This window comes from Squalius cephalus (genome assembly GCF_949319135.1).
Source record: "Squalius cephalus genome assembly, chromosome: 24".
NCBI lineage: Eukaryota > Metazoa > Chordata > Actinopteri > Cypriniformes > Leuciscidae > Squalius > Squalius cephalus.
The window spans coordinates 16,272,795-16,294,945 of NC_137145.1; the positions used below are offsets into that span (position 1 = coordinate 16,272,795).

General features: G+C 41.1%; 1 protein-coding gene and 1 long non-coding RNA gene across 6 annotated transcripts in view; both read left to right on the forward strand.

Annotated features, from left to right (window-relative positions):
- Positions 1-22,151, forward strand: part of cadm2a (cell adhesion molecule 2a) — a 511,389-nt gene that overhangs the window by 33,044 nt on the left and 456,194 nt on the right. The window lies entirely within an intron of this gene.
- Positions 12,771-14,062, forward strand: LOC307153130. The gene is made up of 3 exons (XR_013820112.1): positions 12,771-12,852; positions 13,539-13,732; positions 14,010-14,062. It is a non-coding gene; the product is annotated as an uncharacterized lncRNA (long non-coding RNA).

Sequence of the window (22,151 nt, forward strand, 5' to 3'; positions counted from 1 at the left end):
ACTACCGTCCCTTTTTCCTTTCCAGTTCATCCTTTCCCTATTCATCCCCAACTATCTTCATCCCCAATTCTCTTCAATAACAGATTAACCTGACTACCACCCCATTTCCTCTTCCATCTGCATATTTTCCCTATTCATCCCCAGCTCTCTTCAATAAATAATTTCCGTCATTCATGGTTGTGGCGTGGTCCTTGCTAGATAAAAGGTATTTAATGATTGGATCACATGACTTACTGTCATGTGAAACCTTGCCATTAATGTGGCCAATAGTGCTTTATAAAAAAATATGAACAGCTTTTATTCGAGATATAAAATGATTGACAATGATTGGCTTTTACTCTTTACAATTACAGCAGTGAATTAAATGAGTAATTTGCTCTTTCTTCAGGTTTTTAAACAGAATAAGACAGAATAAATTAGTCTTGCTGGACATAAACAGCAAAAGGTCTTATACACAGTGTAGCCTTGGACAGAAATGTATAATATTTTTATACATATTTCCAAATATTTGAGAATATAAATGGCACTTATTCTGACCAGTTTTTTTATTGGCAAATCAAGTGATTTGTTCTTTCTTAAAGCCTGATATTCTGCCCTTACCCATTGAAGTCGCTTAATTCAGCCAATCAGATTATAGTTTGCCAGGTCGAGAAAGTGCATTCCAGTTCCCTTTCGAGGGAACTCGCGATGCGTCGATAACGCTTTGGGAACGCCCCCGGCGTGAATGCGTCTGAAGCATCTATGTCAACTAGTCCAATGGAATGAATGAAATGCGCGTCACGGGCGGGTGACGTCATGACCAGGAAGCTATAAAAGCGCATCCGTCTTATTTACTGTTGTCTGTCTATTGAAATGGAAAAGCAAATGTTCAAGCTCTGTGTTCCTCCTTGCCCGCGTTATTTAACGGGTGGGGATACACACGAGCTTTGTGTCATTTGTTTGGGAGTGGAGCATGCGGTGTCAGCCTTCGAGGGGGCTGACTGCCAGCATTGCGAGCGGCTTCCTCTCCGCACGCTCCGCTCCCGGCTGTCACTTTTTGAGGAAAGTGGTCGGCCTCGCGATCCTCAGGGTGCGGGACCCGCGTCTGCCGAGGCAGCGCGGAGAATGCATTCCTGGGGATCGCAAAAGGATCTCTCAGAAGGGTTGGAGACGGGTCCGAGGACCTTATCTCCTTCCTGTCCTGGGGGATCCAGCGCTCTCTCCCCGGTGTCGGAAGCCCGCGCTGCGGCTTCTTCCGCCCGGGAAGAGAGCCCAATGCTTCAGTGCTCCAGCTCTGAGGAGTTGGATGTGCTGAGCATTGACAGTGAAAAAAGTAAAAGCACAATAAGGGAAGAGGATTCACAGTCCTCTTCTCCAGCGTATGAGGAGTTGGTGGATGTGATTACTCGTGCTGTTGAAAAGTTGAATATTGAATGGCCAGCCGAGAAAAGGGACGCTCGTCCTAAAAGCAAACTAGATGAGCGTTTCCTTCCATCTATTAAATCACTTCCACCACGAGGCCTTCCATTTTTTCCAGATCTGCACAGTGAGCTGTCCAGATCTTGGAATAAACCATATTCCTCTCGTCTCTATAGTCCCCATGTTCACGTTTATTCAGATATTAGGGGGCTGAGAGAATATGGTTATGGGTCGATGCCACAGGCTGAACAGACGCTCGCGAGCTATCTGTCGCCTGGTTCAGCATCGTCCCTGAAGGCCTCAGCTTTGCCCACAAAGCCTCTGAAAACTACATCATCTCTCGTGGGCAAAGCATATACGGCAGCAGGTCAGGCTGGAGCATGTCTACACACTATGGCAGTGCTCCAGGCTTATCAGGCTGATCTGCTGGGGGATTTGGACAGAAACGAGGGGGTGGGGCCCGATGAGGTTCGAGAACTTCGTCGGGCCACTGATTTGTCTCTCAGGGCTACTAAGGAGACCGCCAGAGCAATTGGGCGGTCTATGGCAGCCCTTGTAGCCACTGAGAGGCATCTTTGGTTAAATCTGGCAGAAATAAAAGAAAAAGATCGTGCTTTTCTGTTAGATGCACCTATTGATCCCTCTGGTCTCTTTGGTGAGGCTGTTAATTCGGTTGTGGAAAGATTCCAGGAGGCTAAGAAACAGTCAGAGGCATTTAAAAAATTTCTCCCTCGCCGTGTCCAACCCCCTGGGGCTGCTGGGCGTGAGCAGTCCCAGCCGTCAAGCTCCTCATACAGAGCACAACAGAAAGAGAGTGTTGCGTCTCGTGCTCCGCCACAAAAACACTGGAAACAGACGCAGCACTCTCAGCCGAAGCCTTCAAAGCAGAAGCCGGATCTGAGGACCGTCCTTCAGGCTAAGAAGGCTTCGGCTCAAAAGAAAAGGTCCTGACTCCTATGGAGTCAGACCCATGAGGGCAGCCCCACCCGGGGTGGAGCGGATCACACCTCAGCATACGGTGTCCGCTCCACCTCGGTGTCCTCAGGGAGCCATTCTGCCAACCCCGCACCCTTGGTCTCGGGGCGCAGTGGTTCCCAGCGATCGTCTGGTGCAATGTCAACTCGACATTGCGTCAGATATGAACCTTCTGAGGGGGGTTCAAAAACATTCAGTTCGGGTGGTTCCTGCCGATATGTTTCGGGCCCCCGGGCCGAGTGTCTCAATTACACCAGAGGCCAGCCTCGAGAGGCTGGTTCCCTTAGTAGATTTTCTGACAGAGTGGAAGAATCTGCCAAATATTTCTCAATGGGTCCTGCATATAGTAGAGAAAGGATACAGAATCCAGTTCGGTTTGCGTCCTCCTCGCTACAACGGGGTGGTGCCCACGCTGGTACACCCCGAGCAGGCTCTGGTGATGGAACAGGAGGTGAAAGCTCTTCTGGCGAAAGAAGCTATAGAGCAGGTGTTTTCACCCGACAGAGAATCGGGTTTTTACAGCCGCTATTTCATCGTTCCAAAAAAGGATGGGGGGTTGCGTCCCATTTTAGATCTTTGTCTGTTGAATCGTACAGTTCAAAAACTCAAGTTCAAGATGCTGACACTCAAACAGATCGTGACTCAAATCAGATCCGAGGACTGGTTTGTCACAATAGATATGAAAGACGCTTACTTCCATGTCTCCATCCTCCCTCAGCACAGGAAGTTCCTGAGGTTTTCTTTCGGGGGCAAAGAATACCAGTATCGGGTTCTTCCATTCGGTCTAGCTTTATCACCCCGAAAATTCACGAAGTGCGTAGATGCAGCTCTGGCCCCGCTCAGGCTGCAGGGCATACGTATTCTGAATTACATAGACGACTGGCTGGTTCTAGCGGAATCAGAACAGTTAGCGGTTCGGCATCGAGATGTCGTCCTCGCACATATGCGGAAATTGGGGTTGAGGCTCAACGCCAAGAAGAGTGTGCTATCTCCATTACAGAGGACCACTTTTCTGGGTGTGGTATAGGATTCAGTCACGATGCGAGCCAATCTATCGCCCGTTCGTGTAGCTGCTATCCTAACAGCCATAAAAGAGCTAAAGCTAGGTCAGTCACGCACTGTGAAGCAGTTCGAGAGACTGTTAGGGCTCATGGCAGCGGCGTCCAACGTGATACCTTTTGGCCTGCTGTACATGAGACCTTTGCAGTGGTGGCTCAGGACCAGAGGGTTTTCCCCGAGGGGAAACCCGCTTCGTATTAGATCAAGGTCACGCGGCGGTGTCTCCGCGCTTTGGTTATATGGAAGAAACTTTGGTTCCTGTCCCAGGGTCCGGTGTTGGGAGCTCTTTGCCATCGAGTTGCTATCTCGACAGATGCTTCCCTCACCGGCTGGGGAGCGGTAATGGAAGGCCGCTCAGCTCAGGGTCTGTGGAGGAGTCATCATCTCTCTTGGCACATAAATTGCCTGGAGATGTTGGCTGTTTTCAACGCGTTGAGACATTTTCTCCCAGACCTGAGGGATCACCATGTGCTTGTCCGGACAGACAACACATCGGTGGTCTCTTATATAAATCGTCAGGGGGGTCTGCGGTCGCGTCCACTATGCAAGTTGGCACACCAGATCCTCCTATGGTCCCTGGGGAAGATACTCTCTCTGAGGGCAGTGTATATTCCAGGGGGCCAGAATATCGGAGCAGACGTCCTGTCGAGGCAGGAGCTGAGGCCAGGGGACTGGAGACTTCACCCCGAGGTGGTGGAGAAGATTTGGGAGTTTTACGGCAAGGCCGAAGTGGATCTGTTCGCGTCTCAGCATACGACGCACTGTCCACTCTGGTTCTCCCTTACCCACCCAGCCCCCCTGGGGTTGGATGCTATGGTGCAGACGTGGCCGAGGCTACGTCTGTACGCCTTTCCCCCTGTTGCTCTGCTCCCAGGAGTTCTGGAGAGAGTTCGTCAGCACGGAATAAGCCTATTGCTAGTAGCACCACGTTGGCCAAGTCGAATCTGGTTTGCGGACCTGATTCATCTACTAGACGGTCCTCCCTTGGAGTTACCGATCAGGAGAGACCTTCTGTCTCAGGCCGGGGGCACAATATTCCACCCCCGACCAGAGATTTGGAAACTTTGGGTTTGGCCTCTGAGGGGGCCCAACTCATAGAGAGTGGTCTTTCAACCGAGGTTGTTGAGACCATTCTAAGCTCCAGAGCTCCCGCTACGAGGAAATTGTACTCTTTGAAATGGAGAGTCTTCACTACTTGGTGTCACCAGCGTCAGTGGGACCCGGTTAACTGTTCAGTAAACACAGTACTGGAGTTTCTGCAGGATCGCTTTGCGTCAGGTTTATGTCCATCCACCTTAAAAGTATACGTGGCAGCCATTGCGGCCTTCCACGTCCCGGTGGGTGGTGTATCGTTGGGTCGAGACCCCCTGATTACTCGTTTCCTTCGTGGCACCCTGAGGCTAAGGCCTGTAACACGCACTAGGATGCCGGCTTGGGACTTGGCGTTGGTACTGGAGGGCCTATCTGGGGCTCCGTTTGAGCCCTTAGAGTCGGTCTCAGAGAAATTTCTGACTTTCAAGACTATTTTTCTTCTAGCCATTTCGTCCCTCAAGAGAGTCGGAGATCTTCAGGCCCTTTCGGTTTCTCCCACCTGCCTTGAATTCGCACCGGGAATGGTCAAGGCATTCTTGTATCCTAAACAGGGTTATGTCCCTAAGGTGCCAACCATTATTCCGAGGCCTATTGTGCTTCAGGCTTTCTGTCCTCCACCTTTTACTTCTCCGGGCCAGGAAAAGCTGAACTTGTTGTGTCCAGTGCGAGCATTGGATACTTATGTTCATCGGTCTTCTCCATGGAGGAAGTCCGATCAATTGTTTGTCTGTTTTGGATCATCCAAGAGAGGTTGTCCGGCTTCTAAGCAGACAGTTAGTAAGTGGATAGTCGAGGCTATTTCTCTTGCCTATGAGTCCTCTGGCCAGCCCTGTCCTTTGGCGGTCAGAGCTCATTCCACTAGAAGTATGGCGGCCTCTAAAGCCTTAATATCTGGAGTGTCCCTCCAAGACGTTTGTGATGCGGCGGGTTGGTCTTCTCCGCTCACATTTGTCAGATTATATAGCCTGGACCTGGATGCTGCCCCAGGGTCTCAGGTGCTCAGTGCTTAGTGTGGGTTTTTTGACAACAGGCTTACACGCAGGCATTTGGAATTCTGGCGGCTTGGGTATTCTCGTTCCCAAAGCGTTATCGACGCATCGCGAGTTCCCTCGAAAGGGAACGTCTCAGGTTACGACTGTAACCATAGTTCCCTGAGAAAGGGAACGAGACGATGCATCGCCCTGCCATACTTCCTGCATTCCTGTAATCGACTTGCTTCGGCAAATTTCGAAGCTAAAGCCGGTTTCACCGGATGCGCTTTTATAGCTTCCTGGTCATGACGTCACCCGCCCGTGACGCGCATTTCATTCATTCCATTGGACTAGTTGACATAGATGCTTCAGACGCATTCACGCCGGGGGCGTTCCCAAAGCGTTATCGACGCATCGTCTCGTTCCCTTTCTCAGGGAACTATGGTTACAGTCGTAACCTGAGACGTTTTGTGCGCCAAAAGAATCAGATGGACTGTGAGTGAGAGTATCCAAGAACAGTACATCTTATAAACCAATTTGACACAGACCAAGTGAAGTATATGATATATATGATATATCTGTAGAGCAACACTTGTGTGTGTGTGTATTTAGAAAATGCTGCATTTGTTTGTACATGTACAGCATGTACCATAAAAACATATTTGACACGGCATCCACAGATGACATGTATGAGGGTGTCAAAAGTCAGCACATAAGGTGATGGTGCTGCGGTGGGATCAAGTTGTATGCTGGTTACTGGAAATGTGATAGTGTGAATCCCCAGAGGCTCATGAAGTGCCGTAAACTTATATTCATCTTAACAACTTTGCAATGTTGTTAACTTTTACAACATATTTGCTAGCGAAGAGGTCATTTGCAGAAGCAATAAGTCATGATTTGTGTCTGCTGGTCTTTTCCATTCCACATTAATGTGCCTTCACAGACCACATTAATCCATCAATACAAGTCTTCGTTCTAGAACGGCAATAGTCTGCCACTGAACACTGATGTTGATCTTTATCCTAAGATTGTATGTGTGTGTGTGTGTTTGTGCAATCCTACACTCATGCTCATCCATTATTCAATGAGATGTATTGACTACCTGCCACCTGTCTGAGGCGTCAGGCCCACCGTCACACACCTGACTTTGAATGCAAATGGAGTCAGGTGTTTTTGGACATTTGTTTTCCCTTAAAGTCAGAGTTGACCTATACGCATGTGTGTGTGAAAGTTGCAATATATGTGTTTGTGTGTATTCTTGTGAATTGCAATGAAATGGGAGATCGTTTAAATTCATCAAGGGTGTTTGGTCACTTTCTTTCCATTAATTTTTGTTTCCAAATGAAGAGTTTTTCCAAATAGGCTTCATTCTTTTTCTAATATAAAAGCATATGCTTCTGGAATATTAATGTGGGTGTCAGATTAATTTACAGAGTTTTTGCACTTAGCATATTTGTGTTAACAGTTTGAGCTGAGATTTTCTGTATCTGCATTATGTATTCATAGGCCTTCAGATGGACTGGTTTTGTAGTGAATGCTGCGCATATAGATGTACAGTACGAAAAGGTTGTTTTTGATCAAAGGTAAGTCTTGGTGTATTTTACATCGCAGTGTCAAAGTATGCTATGTAGCAGTTTAATGAGTCTTTCCTGGTTAACATAGCTTTTGATCTGAATGTGATTGTAGCAAATTTAATCTCGGCAAGTGTGTGAGCTCTGTACAGCTTAACTGAGTTACTGTTTCAGTCTGTGTGAATTAAAAGCTCATGATGAACTGTTTTTGCCAAGCCGATTACTAGCAAGTTCCACTGCTACTGTTTAGTGGTTTGAAGAAAACCACTCAAATCGTGTGGTTTGTTGAGGAAAGGTGTGTCATAACTTTCCTAGCCTCTAAACCAAAAATAATGGGTGAAAAAATACCATAAAGTTACATTAAGAGGGACCCAAGCAATATCTGCAGGAGGAACCAAGCTCAAATCGTTCAAATCGTAATATTGCAAAAGCAATTATGTAATCTAAGACTGTATTTGGTAAATTTGGTTCTGTCACAGTTTAAGTAGTTTGTCTTCTTACAGATTAAAAAGTAAAAATATGCATTTTGGACATTTAATTTGCATAATAATGTTTCCATCCAGCATTTCTTTTTTTTTTTTTGTACCAAAAAATAAATAAATAAAATTACTATTGCAAAAACAGTTAGGTAATGTTACAATTTATTATTTTTCATCTTAATGTCTCCATCCAGCATTTCTGTATTGGAAAAATCCCCCCAAAAAAGATATATATATATTTAATTATCTAAGAATGTATTTGGTAAATGTATTTCTGTCATAGTTTTAACATAATTTGTCTTCTTACAGAATAAACATCTGAAATGCATATTTAGGAAATTGTATTCACATATTAATGTTTCCATCCAGCATTTTCTACCGGAAAAATAGCAATATTACAGAAAACGATTTAGTAATTTAAGAATTTATTCAGTACATATGTTTCTGTCTTAGGTTAAGCATAGTTTGACTTCTTACTGAATAAATATTTTAAAATTGTATTTCTTGAAACATATCATTGAAACATTTCTTAATGTTCCCAAGCAGCATGAAGATATATAAATTGAAACCTGACTATGACATTTGAGACATTTGACTAAGTAACCACTGAGAACACCCTAAAAACATCAGATTTGTAGTACCAAAATAATTATGTCTGTCTTTGATTTGTCATACGACACAACATTGCTTGGCATAGGAACATGTTGTCCTATATGTTCAATCATATGATTCCTCTCCGGCGTGTGACGTCATTCTCCAGGGTCTCAGCAGGTGGTCCCCAGCCTCTTTTAATATCAGTTTAACAATATCTGATTACATCCATGTAACAGGATTAAGAATGCCACTTGCATGCCTCTGTTATGCCAGTTCCCCAGTTGAGCTTTCATCAACACGCTGATATACCAGGATGCACAGGCAGTTTGCTGGTGGGTGTGTGAAGGATTCCCTGTTGCTGAGGATTTAACTCTTGACAGGCAAAGCCCGGAGCCAATCACGATGAGTAAGGATGAAAGAACAGCACGTCTGACAACCTGCTTATTGTTTGGAGTTCTACAGGAGTATATAAACTCATTCTGTTATGACGATTGATTCATTATGTTTTTTGACCAGAAACATACTTTTATATAAGTCACTTTTTGTAAATTAAACCGTTATAGTGTGACCAGTGCAGTCTTATTCCTAAGTTCACAGATTTCTGTCAAATTAAACGAAATACAATAATACAGAATCATCAAAGCAGCTTTAAGGTGCGGTCACATTTTGGTGAAATTTCACAGCAAAAAAAGTTCCACTGTATATTGTCAGTATGTATGAATCACAGCTCACACAAAAGTCACTTTCAAATAAAACAACTTTCAGTTGGTGACTTGAACGCAGTGAATTAATGTGACCAACCTGAACCTGTTAGGAAATCTGCATGGGGAAATCTTTAAACCTCACACCCTAATTTCTTATTAAAGAAAAAAAGCTGTTGAAAACGGGATCGGACCGAGCACCAAAACACACTTGTAGCCAATCAGCAGTAAGGGGCGTATGCATTCATGATGAGGGAGGAGAGAGAGCTCACTGCACAAGACAGACATTAGCAGAACGACTATAGAAAGAGAGAGATGGCAGAGAAAATACAGAGGGGAAAATGCCATGGGAATATAACATTAAAAAGAAGGATTATGATCAGAAAAGAATCGAAAGAGTATAGGAGCTAAATAACAATTAGACATTCAACCTGAATTATCATAGTAACACAAATTGCTTTCATTTATTGATGACATCATACCCTATGGTGGCAGGCATAGCAGATTCTGCCATAGTCGTTGCCTGTGTTGCATAGTGTGTATGTGAATGTGAGGGTGGAGGCATCAATACAGGGGTGTGATCCTTTTGGGTAGGCGCGTGTTTGTTTTGGTGACTTCAAATATCAACAGCGTTTACCAGAAATCATTTACTGTGCCTTTAAAAGGACTGGTTTTCTTCCACAGAAATCTACTGAACAAATGTGACTGCATCTTTATTGTTCATAAAATAAGGATGTTATGGGTCTGAGAAACAGAAAATACTTTGTTTAGCCTTCTTTTGTCAAAGCACACACATGTTAGAAAGCAGCTTAACTTGCATGAAGGTTACTATAGTTAATTTAAAGCGTGTGACCATGTATCGTGCTGAGCTTTTTGCCTGCTCGGCAGGACCACCGCTAGGCTATCCCCAGGTTGCCCGCCTAGAAGATTAGAGGGCCTTATTCTCCATTTAGCCCTTTAACACCTGCTTTCTCTGGTGGGCGAAACTCGTTGCCGACAGGACAGCTGGGCTGAGCACTTTATTGAAAAAAATATGCCGTATAAATTGTTTTGGGCACAGCATCAGAGCAGAAGCCTTATAAAGACATATCAGATTCCCCAGTGTCTAGGCCGATGGCATTTTAGTACGAAAAAGAATCCATGAAACAAACAAAGATGTGGCTTCTGTCCTTTTCAGGTCTGAGTCAGGAAAGATTTATTTATTTTTTGACATGCAGTAACACTTGAAGGCTTTCAGGGGGGCGGTATGAATTAGTAAGTGAGGGAAAGGGACAATTCATGGACTGCTATTTTTTTATCTTTGGTGTAAAACAGTGTAGACTGGGTCAGCTTTGGGTATCTGTTGGATTCCATGCAGCCTTCTAACACAAATTCAGTGGTGCGGATCTTCTCGACCAGCTCAGAGTCGTTTTTGGCAGCCTCTGTTTGTGTGGTGCAGATGCCGCCACTGTGATTTGCATGTCTTGCTGAGTGTGTTTACACATTTTCATCTCATATGCTTTGAGATACAGAGACCCCGTCGTCTAAGTGCCTCTCGATATGAAGAGGTTTGTAGGTTCGCTGTAGGCTTAACCACCATCATCAAGCTGTAAAGCCCTTCCTCGATTATATTTACTTCACACCTCTGTGTTAATGTTTTACACAAAGACTTTCTAACCAGCGTTGATTGCTAGTTAGATTCCATACTTTCTATATAATTGTCTATTGTCAATATTGTTGGTTTTCATAGCAAAAAGATGAAGAAAATATATAAAGTCGTCAGATGCTACGAGTCAAGGGTGTAACTTTGGTTTGAGAAGTGTGTGTGTGTGTGTGGTGGTGGGGGGGGGGGGATCACAATGGAGGAAAATGTTTTCGATTTGAATCCCATTTCCTGCATTTACATACATTTAGGGACTATGGTGATACAAAATCCAGGAAATAATTAAGTTGATTATAATGATAAATTCAGCCAAAAAGAATAGTAGGCTTGTGTCTTATGTCTTATTGCCTTACTGTTATTGCATTGCAGATTTGTTCGACCTCACTTGCTGAAGAGGGGAAGCTCATTTTTGACGTGACACTAAAAAACACACCATCTAATTTCATCATCATTGTGCATCTTTCAAAACCATCGGCATGACAGCTAATCCGAGCTTACCTCATGAGATCATCAAGATCGTTGCATTCAGACTGAAAATGGCAGGGAAACAATATCTCAGTATGTGGGCTTTGTGGGATAAATGATTGGTGGAAAACTTATGTTCATTCATATAGACACGATCGACACATGATATACACACGCGCACAGTCACAGAGGATGTGTAGCCTCTTAGTTTATAGAGCACCTGCTGTGGTGTGTGTGGTGCAGGATAGTGTCTATGGCTACATTGACTTTATATGCTGGAAAGCTCGATTCCAATGTTTTAATCAGATTCAATGCTTTTGTCCACTTTCATCCATCTATCTATCTATCTATCTATCTATCTATCTATCTATCTATCTATCTATCTATCTATCTATCTATCTATCTATCTATCTATCTATCTGTCTATCTGTCTGTCTGTCTGTCTGTCTGTCTGTCTGTCTGGTTGGTTATATGTTTGTCTGTCTGTCTGTCTGTCTGTCTGTAGTGTGAATGTAGTCTATAGTTCTGCAGTACTGATAATGACCAGCTCTGATGACCCTGTTAAACATGTGAGATCACTAACTCTTCGCAGCAGTCTGGAATAATCACATCAGTCCATTCTGTGGTCTCACTGTCTCCCTCCGTAACTCTTTGTACTCTTCGTTTGTGTGTAGGCCTTTATAGTGTCTGTCCTTCTGCTGCCCTTCCTGTGTTCTGAGGATCTGAGGTCATGAGGATCTGCCACGTCTTCGTTTATCTTATTTTATTCTCTTCCGTTACCTGTGCAAACAGGGCAGATAATTGTATTAATGTGGTGCATGAATCACCAATGCAGCCATGTGAGAAATCATGGCAAGTGGCTGCGTGCAGCTGCCGCTGAGTCCTACAGCCTGACTGCTGCGTGCGAATCAGTGCAAGCAGTGTCTCTTGTACCGAACCTCTAAATAGAATTCATCACTCAAGTCTATTTTCAATGCACATGGCTAATTGTTCTATTCTGTCTGACCTACAGTAGTGCTCTGTGACCTAGAGTTTGATTTTCTGTCACTAATTGATCTGTGCTGTCATTTTAAATGATGTGAGGCTCAGTCAGTGCGCTTGAAGGGTTTGAAACGGATTGAGTCTTGCCGGCTAATCTGTGCGGCCATGACACATTTCATATTTTTACATATTTATTCTGCTTTTGATGGTTTTGACATAGAATGTAGCAGGTATATTAGGGTGTTGTCACTTTAAGACCTGATGCACATTACGCAGATCTGACACGCATCTGATTTTAGTCCCAACTCTTTACATTAATTTAAGACTTTTTCAACTAATTTAAGACTGGATAAGCGAGGATATTTGCCAAAAACAGGCATTTTGTAAAAAAAAATAAAAAATTCTCGAGAACTCAAAATCGGTCTGAGAAGCGGCTACTCCGGGTTTGGGCCAAATTCCAAGCTCGGAGCCCTCCCCTCGGACAGCATGCCAAGTACGAGTTTATTTTTTAGTCTATCTGATTATTTGTAAGTGTGAACTTGTGAAACTGCAAGGGTAGCCAAATGATGCCAGAGAAGAAAAAAATGGATGCTGTATTAATTGTTTTAACTATTTTTAATGTATTGAACAGAAAATATTAATCATAGAAATTAGCGCACCATTTCTGACACTCCTAATATATATGCATCTATATATTACAGCAGGGGTGCCTAATCCTGCTCCTGCCGATCGACTGTCCTGCACAGTTCATCTCCAACCCTAATCAAACACACCTGAAGCAAACAATTAAGGTCTTCAGGATCACTTGAAAATTAAAGGCAGGTGTGTTTGATTTGGGTTGGAGATGAACTGTGCAGGACAGTCAATCGGCAGGAGCAGGATTGGGCACCCCTGTATTACAGTATCTACAACAAGGTTTTGCAGGTTAGTATTGTTCCCTAAAACCTCAGTGTTTTAATATTTGACCAAGAATTAACATCTACAGCAGACAAACTGAGTCTCTTATCATTTCGAGACCTCAGATGGCGAGATGTGTGTTTTGGGGTTTCTGGCGACAGGTGGTAAGACAAATGTGTGGGAAAGTGATTAAGTGAGTCGAGTGGGGAGGATTAGAGCTCAAATATTTTCTTTGGAACAACTGATAGCGAAGGTTCAGGGAAGGTTAGCAATGAACATACATCGTTTTGCCCGAAACTTTATCTGCTCTCATTCATTACGGATCATCAGGTGTTTTAAACCTGCCTCTCCGCTAGATGTGTGATGAACAGTCGTGTTTATTTCCTAATTAAGGTTCATAATCCAGAACGCTGTCATAAACGGCTGCTGTAATTGTTTTGTTCCACCCATTATGAAGTGGTAATTGATGGGCACTGGGGTGGAGAATTTGTAGCTGTTTACTTTTCTGGGATAGTTATCTGGGATAACTTGTTATCTCAGAACCACATGGGTATGTTTATGCGCAAACATGCAGTTGTATACATTCTACATAATGATCCAAATAGATATAGGTGAGATGCTTTTAATAATCGCAGCTCATGTGAAAAACTGTTGATTGTTTACTGTCCTCTGATCCCTCAGTGCGTTTACGTAACTTGTTTTCCTGAGAGCAGAAATTAGGTTTTGTGGCCCTGGCATGCCGCTCTGTTTTCCCATTTGAGCTCCATTGTGAACGAGAGCTCTCCATCCCAGACGGGCCGTGCTTCCTCTCTCCCGGGCAGCCACGCGGGTTACTTCACGGCCCTGCCAGCCGAACTCATCAAGCGGCAATAGACAGGATCCGGCTGGACGAGAGAGATGTTATGATGTAGGTTGCAGTCAACACACACACACAAAAGTGTACACCTCTACACTCACCAATTCATTTGCCGCTTTATTGGCTGCTTTCTGCTGTTGTGTTCAGTGATTGGTATTTTTTTCTTCTCTCTTTCTCTGCCTCTCACCCTCCCTTCTCACTTTGTGAGCTGAATACCAATTGCGGATTTGTTAGACGTCAGCATCGTTTGTTCTTCCTGTCTTAAATCATTTCATCCAGTTATACACACCTGATGCTGTTTTGTTTTGTTTTGTTTTGTTTGTTAAAGGTGAGTGCCCATATTTGCCGTGGCCGCTGCTCTTATCCTCTCAGGTCTCCGTCATCTCCTTTAGTGATTGTCAGGGCTGCCAACTTTTTAGCTTTTATTTGAGTTTAGCTTGGAGTGAGATTTTTTTTTTGGGGGGGGGGGTGTATGTAAAAACAAATATTGCATCACAATAAGTGTAATTGTGATTGTCAAAACATTTGGTAACTAAATCGAATTTTATGAAGTTTAGTGACAACATACATGTTACAATGTTTACATTGTACAATGACTGGTAGGATACAGTTTTTATTATTGCTTGACAAAAATGTCAAGATTTCAATTCCATTCTTGTGATTTGATTCTGATTTTGATTCAATATTGACTCATTTGGATACATGTTTATTTTAAATTTTATTTAAAAAAATAATCTCACCTAATGCTGTAAACATAGAGGGCCCAATCTGCTGGTATTATTAAAGGTTAAAAATAACAAATTAAATTAAATATAATGCAGTTTTTTGTTATAATAACAATTGTTTAATGACATAAGTAAAAATAATAAATATGTAATATAGTGCTCAGCAAAATCTCCTCTTTAGCTATTTTTTTCTATTCAGATAACATGCTATGGTCATTAAATGGCTTTCCTGAGGTAAATGTAACACTATGTGACATAATTGTTCTCCTGCTGTTTTATTGACCTCTTTCCGTGGTTGAAAAACACAAATTGGTCGATATTATGTATATTTTTTGTAAGTTGTACTGCATCTTTAAATAAAAAAGTAACAGATGATCGGTTCACGTGCACTTGAACTGAGGCGCTCAGCGATCTGTCACGTCACATTTACAAGCGCCAAACGTATTTTTGTCTGAATTTCGTAATAAAATTGACGGAATCTAAGAGCTGATAATTAGTTTAATATTAAAAGTACCTCTTTGCTCCGCAATTTTTCTGTGCGTGAGAAAATGGATGTGTGGCGTGAGAGCGTGTGAAAAGTGTCAATTGCGTGAGTCTCACGCTCAATGCGTGAGAGTTGGCAGCCCTGGATTGTTCTTGAAACATTTTTTCCTCACTGTACATTTGTTTCTATCGGATTCTATTGGTAAAACAATAGCTCCACGAATACTGTGTTTCAGAGCAGTTTTGTGAGTGCAGACTCAACAAGTATCATTCTGAAATCTGTATGGTTCAGCCAGTTAATGATACAACTAAAGTTAAATGATGTACTATACACTGTTCACTTAAACTAAGCATTTGAGTTGCTGTTAGCTTTAGCATGTTTAGCTTCTATCTCTCTACCACTTCACAGAATAAATAGTCCAATATCCATTTCACAGTGTGAACACACTAATTACTACAAAATGGCATTGAATAGTGTATAATGCACGTTAGATTTGCTAAGATGTTCTTGGTTGTTTGTTTACTGTCCCATATCACAAAATGCAAGTATTTAACCAGGTCATTTGTACAAAAAAAAAAAAAAAACATGTGATTTTTAGAAGCATGAATGTCCACCCCTAACCCTAAACATAACCATCAGTTGGGTATAAGCAGATTGTACGAAAATGCACATGAGATTTTACAGATTTAACCCTTGTGTGGTGTTCACTACCCTATAACACCCTGTGACGTTCTCGGTCAAAAATGACCGGACTATAAAAAATTGCTTATTCTCTCATTATACTATATTTTCACCCAATATTGGATTCAATGTTTTTGCCAACTTGTTCTCTTTTAATTAGGACTGGTTTTATATTTCTATTTGCATCTTATTAATCGTAGGCCTCATTAATTTGACAGTAGGCATCTCATTTTGAGTAAAAAAAACCATTATTTTTGAATAATTTTGGAAATATTAAATAAAATCTGAAGAAAATTGGCACTGTTGATCACACTAGTCTACTTAAATTTTTCACCAGGAATTTTGTTTTGAAAAACTTTTTTGTACAAAATGGCACATTGTCACACTTGTGGTGTTCCCGGTCAAAAATGACCGGCTTACAAAAAATAGCTTATAAATCACTTGTTATGCTATATTATCACCAAATATTGGATTCAGTCTTGTTCTTTCAATTAGAACTGGTTTTATATTTCTATTTGCATCTGATTAATCATAGGCCTCATTTATTTGAGAGTAGGCATCTCATTTTGAGTAAAAAAATCATTATTTTTGAATAATTTTGGAAATATTAAATAAAATCTGAAGAAAATTGGCACTGTTGATCACACTAGTCTACTTTAAATTTTCACCAGGAATTTTGTTTTGAAAAACTTTTATTTTGTACAAATTGGCACAGAGTTACACTTGTGGTGTTCTAATGGGCCATTGAAAGTGAATGGGAAAGACTGAAAAGTTTTCAGGAGCATGTTCATTATGTGTATGTACACATATGTGCATGTGTGCTTACAAACAACAAGCCCTTGAACCTGTGCATGTGTGGATGCATGCATACACATGCTACCCAAACACACACACACACACGTTAAAACACACAAACTATTTTGAGTATTACACACATTCTTTTTCACAGAGAAACTTGATCCTACCCTAAACTGCATCTAATATCCATTCATCCATCTGACATCCACAGACACAGACATGTATGTGTGTGATGTTCTTCATCAGATCATTGATCAAGATACTAGTGAGGAGGAGGCGATGCAGGATGAATCTCAGAAGAAAAACTACCTTGCCTCATAGGTGGGGATGAAGACCAGGACAAAGTTCCATCTTTCAACCAGAATGTAACCATCAGCTGGGCCCTCATCATCAGAAGACTGCTGCTCATCAGTTGTTTCAAGGTCTCTAGCATCTGGTGCCGCCTTCTTCTGATACATCTTCTAATGCTCCTTCACTGCAAGATTCATTCTGCCACGCCCCCTCCTCACTAGTGTCTCGATCAGGGTTCGAAATGACTTAGGACTCTTGGGGGGTCCCCTAAAATTTAATTATTAAAAATTCTGAAGACTACCTTGCTACACTATATACTGTAGGCAAAATTATATGGACCAATGTTGAAGGTGGGATAATGGTCTTGGGATGTTTTTCATGGTTTGGGCTAGGCCCAGAATTGCAGTGTTGTCTGGAGAAGTGGCTATAATCTAACAGATAACCCTTTAACTCTGGAGCAACAAAGTTACAAGTTCTTTTTCCTCTTTTTCTCTCCATGATGCAGGATTCTAAATTAAGAAAAATAATATTAGCTTCCTAGATAGGTTACCAAGCTCTCATGTACTCATTGATGCTCAAATCACATTCACTTTAATCATCTCACAGACTTGAATTAAATCCTGGTTATCTTTCGTAATTACTGACTGGACAAGTAGGTTGTTAAGCTAGCTAGTCTAGCTGCTAGGTAAGCTTGTTTCCGCCACAGAATAAAACATTTTAAAAGATAATTGCGACTTTTTATCTCACAATTGCGAGTTTACATCTAGAAATTATGAATTTATTTCTCAGAATTGCAAGATATAAAGTCAGAATTGCGTGAAATAAAGTCGTAATTGCGTCTTATAAAGTCAGAATTATGACTTTTTTTCTCGCAATTGCGACTTTATATCACGCAATTCTGACTTTATAACACATAATTGCGAGTTTATATCTCGCAATTCTGACATCTTTTCTCAGAATTGTGAGATATAAACTCACAATTGTGAGAGATAAAGTCCAATTCTAAGGAAAAAAAAGACGGTTTTTTTTTTTTTATTTATTTTTTTTTACCCCAGAATAGTTTATATCTCACAATTCTGACTTTATAACACACAATTGCGACTTTATATCATGCAATTCTGACTTATATCTCCCAATTGCGTATTATAAAGTCAGAATTGTGAGATATAAACAATTCTGAGAAAAAAAGTCAGAAGTTCAAGTATATTTCTCGCAATTGCGAGTTTATATCTCATAATTCTGACTTTATAACACGCAGTTGCGACTTTATATCACGCAATTTTGACTTAACACACAATTGCGACTTTATATCACGTAATTCTGAGATAAAAAGTCAGAATTGTGAGATGTAAACTCACAATTGTGAGAAAAAAAAATTGTGAGATTAAAGAGTTGCAATTACCTTTTTTATTTTTCACTCTGTGGCGGAAGCAAGCTTCCATAGTCTAAGAAACGTTGACAAACGTACTCTTCTAATCATTACACTGGGTATCTAGTTAATGCAACTTTTGATATAGGAACTCAAACTCCTAATATTTTACTATAAGCAATTATGGAGATATAGACATAATCGAAGCACTTACAGGCTTTTCATTCAGGATTTCACTCTTTGTGAGGTTTCGTTTTTGCTGCGTTCAGCTACAGTAACTTTACGTGTCTGCGGGAGCACCACAACAACAATCTGACACGCTGTATAGGAACTCACACTCGGCTAATAGCTGCCCTGACTGCTGCCTCGCGCTAGGAAATAAATTAATTACTGTTATAAATATAAAACGTCACTAAAGACCTATAATTTTCACAATCATTTTTAATGTTAAAATATATTTGTCGGGGACCCCCAAAATCCAAAAATAAATTCTTATGGGGGGTCCCTAATGACTTATGGAGGGTCCGGGACCCCCCCAGACCCCCCTCATTTTGAACCCTGGTCTCGATCAATGATCTGATGAAGAACATCATGCACAGAGAGCTTCTTCGCCATTGTGCTGCTACAAAATTAATGACAAGCAAGCCACTGTGAAGCATTTATATGTGTCTGTGCTATAACATCTATATTTGTGCAAACTGTGATGAAACAAAGAACATGAAAGTAAGATTCTTTTGACACAGGGTCACTGCGAACTAAATCCAGTTTGCGCATACCTATCTGTCTGTCTCTGTGTGTGTGTGTGTGTGTGTGTGTGTGTGTGTGTGTGTGTGTGTGTGTGTGTGTGTGTGTGTGTGTGTGTGTGCATGTGAATGTCAGATGGATGAATGGTTATTAGATGCAGTTCAGGGCAGGATTTTCTCTCTGTGAAAAAGCATGTGTGTAATACTCAAAATAGTTTGTGTGTTTTAATGTCTGTGTGTGTTTGGGTAGCATGTGTATGCAAGTATCCACACATGCACAGGTTCAGGGGCTCGATGTTTGCAAGCACACATGCACATATGTGTACATAAATATAATGAACATGCTCCTGAAAACTTTTCAGTCTCTCCCATTCACTTTCAATGGCCCATTGACTAGTGTGATCAACAGTGCCAATTATCTTCAGATTTTATTTAATATTTCCAAAATTGTTCAAAAATATATATTTTTTTTGCTCAAAAAATGAGATGCCTACCATCAAATAAATGAGGCCTACGATTAATCAGATGCAAATAGAAATATAAAACCAGTCCTAATTGAAAGAGAACAAGTTGACAAAAAGATTGTTTTTTTTTGTAGTCCGTTTTTTTTCTGACCGGGAACACCACAAGTGTAACAAGTTGACAAACACCCCCCCTTAAAAAGTAAGAAAATTGTCAAAAAACATTTGAGAAGTAGTTATACCATTTGTGAATAGTCACTAAGTTTCAGTCCAAAGCGATAACATTAAAGGTACAATATGCAAGATTTTCTGCCGCTAGAGTGCGCTACATTCCAAACAACAACAACAACGGCGTAGCTTTATGATGATGTGAAGGAGCATGGAATGATGGGAACTGTCGTTTTCAACTCCACCGTGGATGTAAATCAGTCATATGGGAATCGAAAAATCATGTTCATGGATGAGGTAAAGTTCTATTTTTATAAATGTTGCATTTAATGACATGCTTTAATTTCATTAAAATGAATTAACCGCAAGAAAAGTAAGGTTTAATACTAAATTGGTTATCATAGATGTTACTGTATTTGTCGAATTCATTGTTGTGATAACGCTGCGCAGTTTTACGTGTTCTAAACAATTGTTGTAAAAGTACATTCGAACATACCCACATCATTGCCAAAATACTGATTAACCTTTATGTATAACACATGCTATATGTAACGAAGTTCAGATGTTATGGGAAGAAGGAGGCGGGAACCGGCGAACATTCATGACACATTTCAATGATAAAAATAAAACAAATACAAAACGAAAGTAAAAGACAGCAGCCCCTCACGGACGACTGCTGTCACAATAAAACAAAACACAACACTAGTTCAGGCCTGTCCTCTCTCGCTCTTCACTGTCGTCGCTCCCCCTTTATGCTTCCGCTCCTCCGTGAGAGATATGAGACCGTTGCGTCACTATCTAAGGCTGCATCGAAAGGCAACTTCGCGTCTGCTGCCATGTTGGATCCATAGATATAAACAAACTGCTTCGGTGTGTCGCATAGACGTCGTCATCGTCTTGCTGCTCCCTCCCCGTTCTGTGATTGGTTCCCTTTCTGAGGGGAAAATCTGGTCCATGGTGTCCAGGCTGCCTAGCAGCGTGAATAAAATCGTGCTGCGCGCAAGGCAGCATGGGGAAACCCAGGCTAATAAACACCAGACGTGATAAACAATGTCAATAAACTAAACACAAACCTAAAGCAATAATACCCGTACGTTGACGTTTACGTTTATTGGACTTGTCTTTGTTGACAAAACCAGCTGCAATCGTGTTCCATAACGACTACACAAAACAAGTTAATGTTTGTTGCTTGATAGACGTTACAACTACAACTTCCGCATTTGTCCAGGACTCCACACAGTACGAGCGGAAACCAAGGGTAACGCGGATATGACGCCATTGACTGGCGACTCCCAGCTCACCCCTGCTCACACGCCCCGTTTCCTTGGTTAAAATCGCAATTTTCTCACGATTTAAAAAAAGTTGGAAACATTTGGGATATTGTAAGTAATCAACTTAACAAACTATATAACACTGGCCTTGTGATTTTGGGATATTTTAATGCAAAAATCTTACATATTGTATCTTTTAGTATTTTCGGGAAAAATGACCCGAACAACACATGAGATGAATTAGCCACCAATTCAGCAAAAAGTAAACTAATTGCCATGGTATTGTTGATTGACCCTAAATATGGCTCAGGGTTCTCTCTCTGTGTAAAAGTGCGGGCACTTTTTTTTTTTTTTTTGTACACATACTTAAATGCAAAAGTGCATCAATATGTAGGTGGCTCAGACTCCACATACAGATAGATTAACAGGCACAATCTTTTTCTGTACATCTACATCTTTTTTTATTATCTCCAAACTCCAATGAGTCTCCGTTTTCGAGGAGGAAAGCTGTGTTTGTGTATGATAGTCTGTCGGGAAGCAGACCTGCTCGCTCCTTTAAGAGGCCCTGATGCATGAAGTGCTGCTAAATTACATATCATTTGCTCGTCTTTTCATTGGGCTTAAATGGGGCTGTAATGAACCTTTGCCGGCGTCTCTTGATCTTTTGCTGCTGTCTGATAGTGAGAATAGTCAGTGATTGTATGTATCCGTGTTTGTGTGTGTGCGTTTTTGGGACTGGAAAAGGCCTGACATTGGCCTCTTTAGTCACAATATGAAAGCTCTGACTAATTTCACAGTTTAGTTCAATTTTACAGATTCTTAAAAGATGTGGGCCCCTATCTTATGGGGCACTTGTGTCATGACAATGAACACAACCTTAGTGTAAATAGACAATTTATAAATGTTAAATTTGGTCCAACTTATTCTTAGAAAAATAATCAGTTTTATTTTTTTATTTTATTTATTTTTTGGTTACTAAATAATTTAAACTTCCCATGTGTGTTCTGCCATAGTCTTGATTTAAAAAAAAAATAAAAATAAAAAAAAAATAAATATATATATATATACAGTGCTATGCATAAGTTTAGGCAACCATGCTAAAGTTGACTAAAAAGAGGAATAAAAAATCATATTTTGCAAATTTAACTTAATGCCTTATTTTAAAAAATTAGGAAAAATCCAACCTTTAAGGACACCAATTTTCTTTGTGAATGAATAATGTATCGTAAATAAACAAATGTTCTTCCTTAAAAAACAGGGTGCATAAGTTTGGGCAAAAAAATAGCCCCACATCATCACATATTAAAATAGCCCCACATCATCACATATTAAAATAGCCCCACATCATCACATAGCATTCACCATACCTAGAGATTGGCCTGTGCATGTTATTGAGAGCAATGCAAATCAAACCAGCTTTTAGGCTAACTGAAATAAAACCATGCCAATCTCTAGGTATGGTGAATGCTATGTGATGAT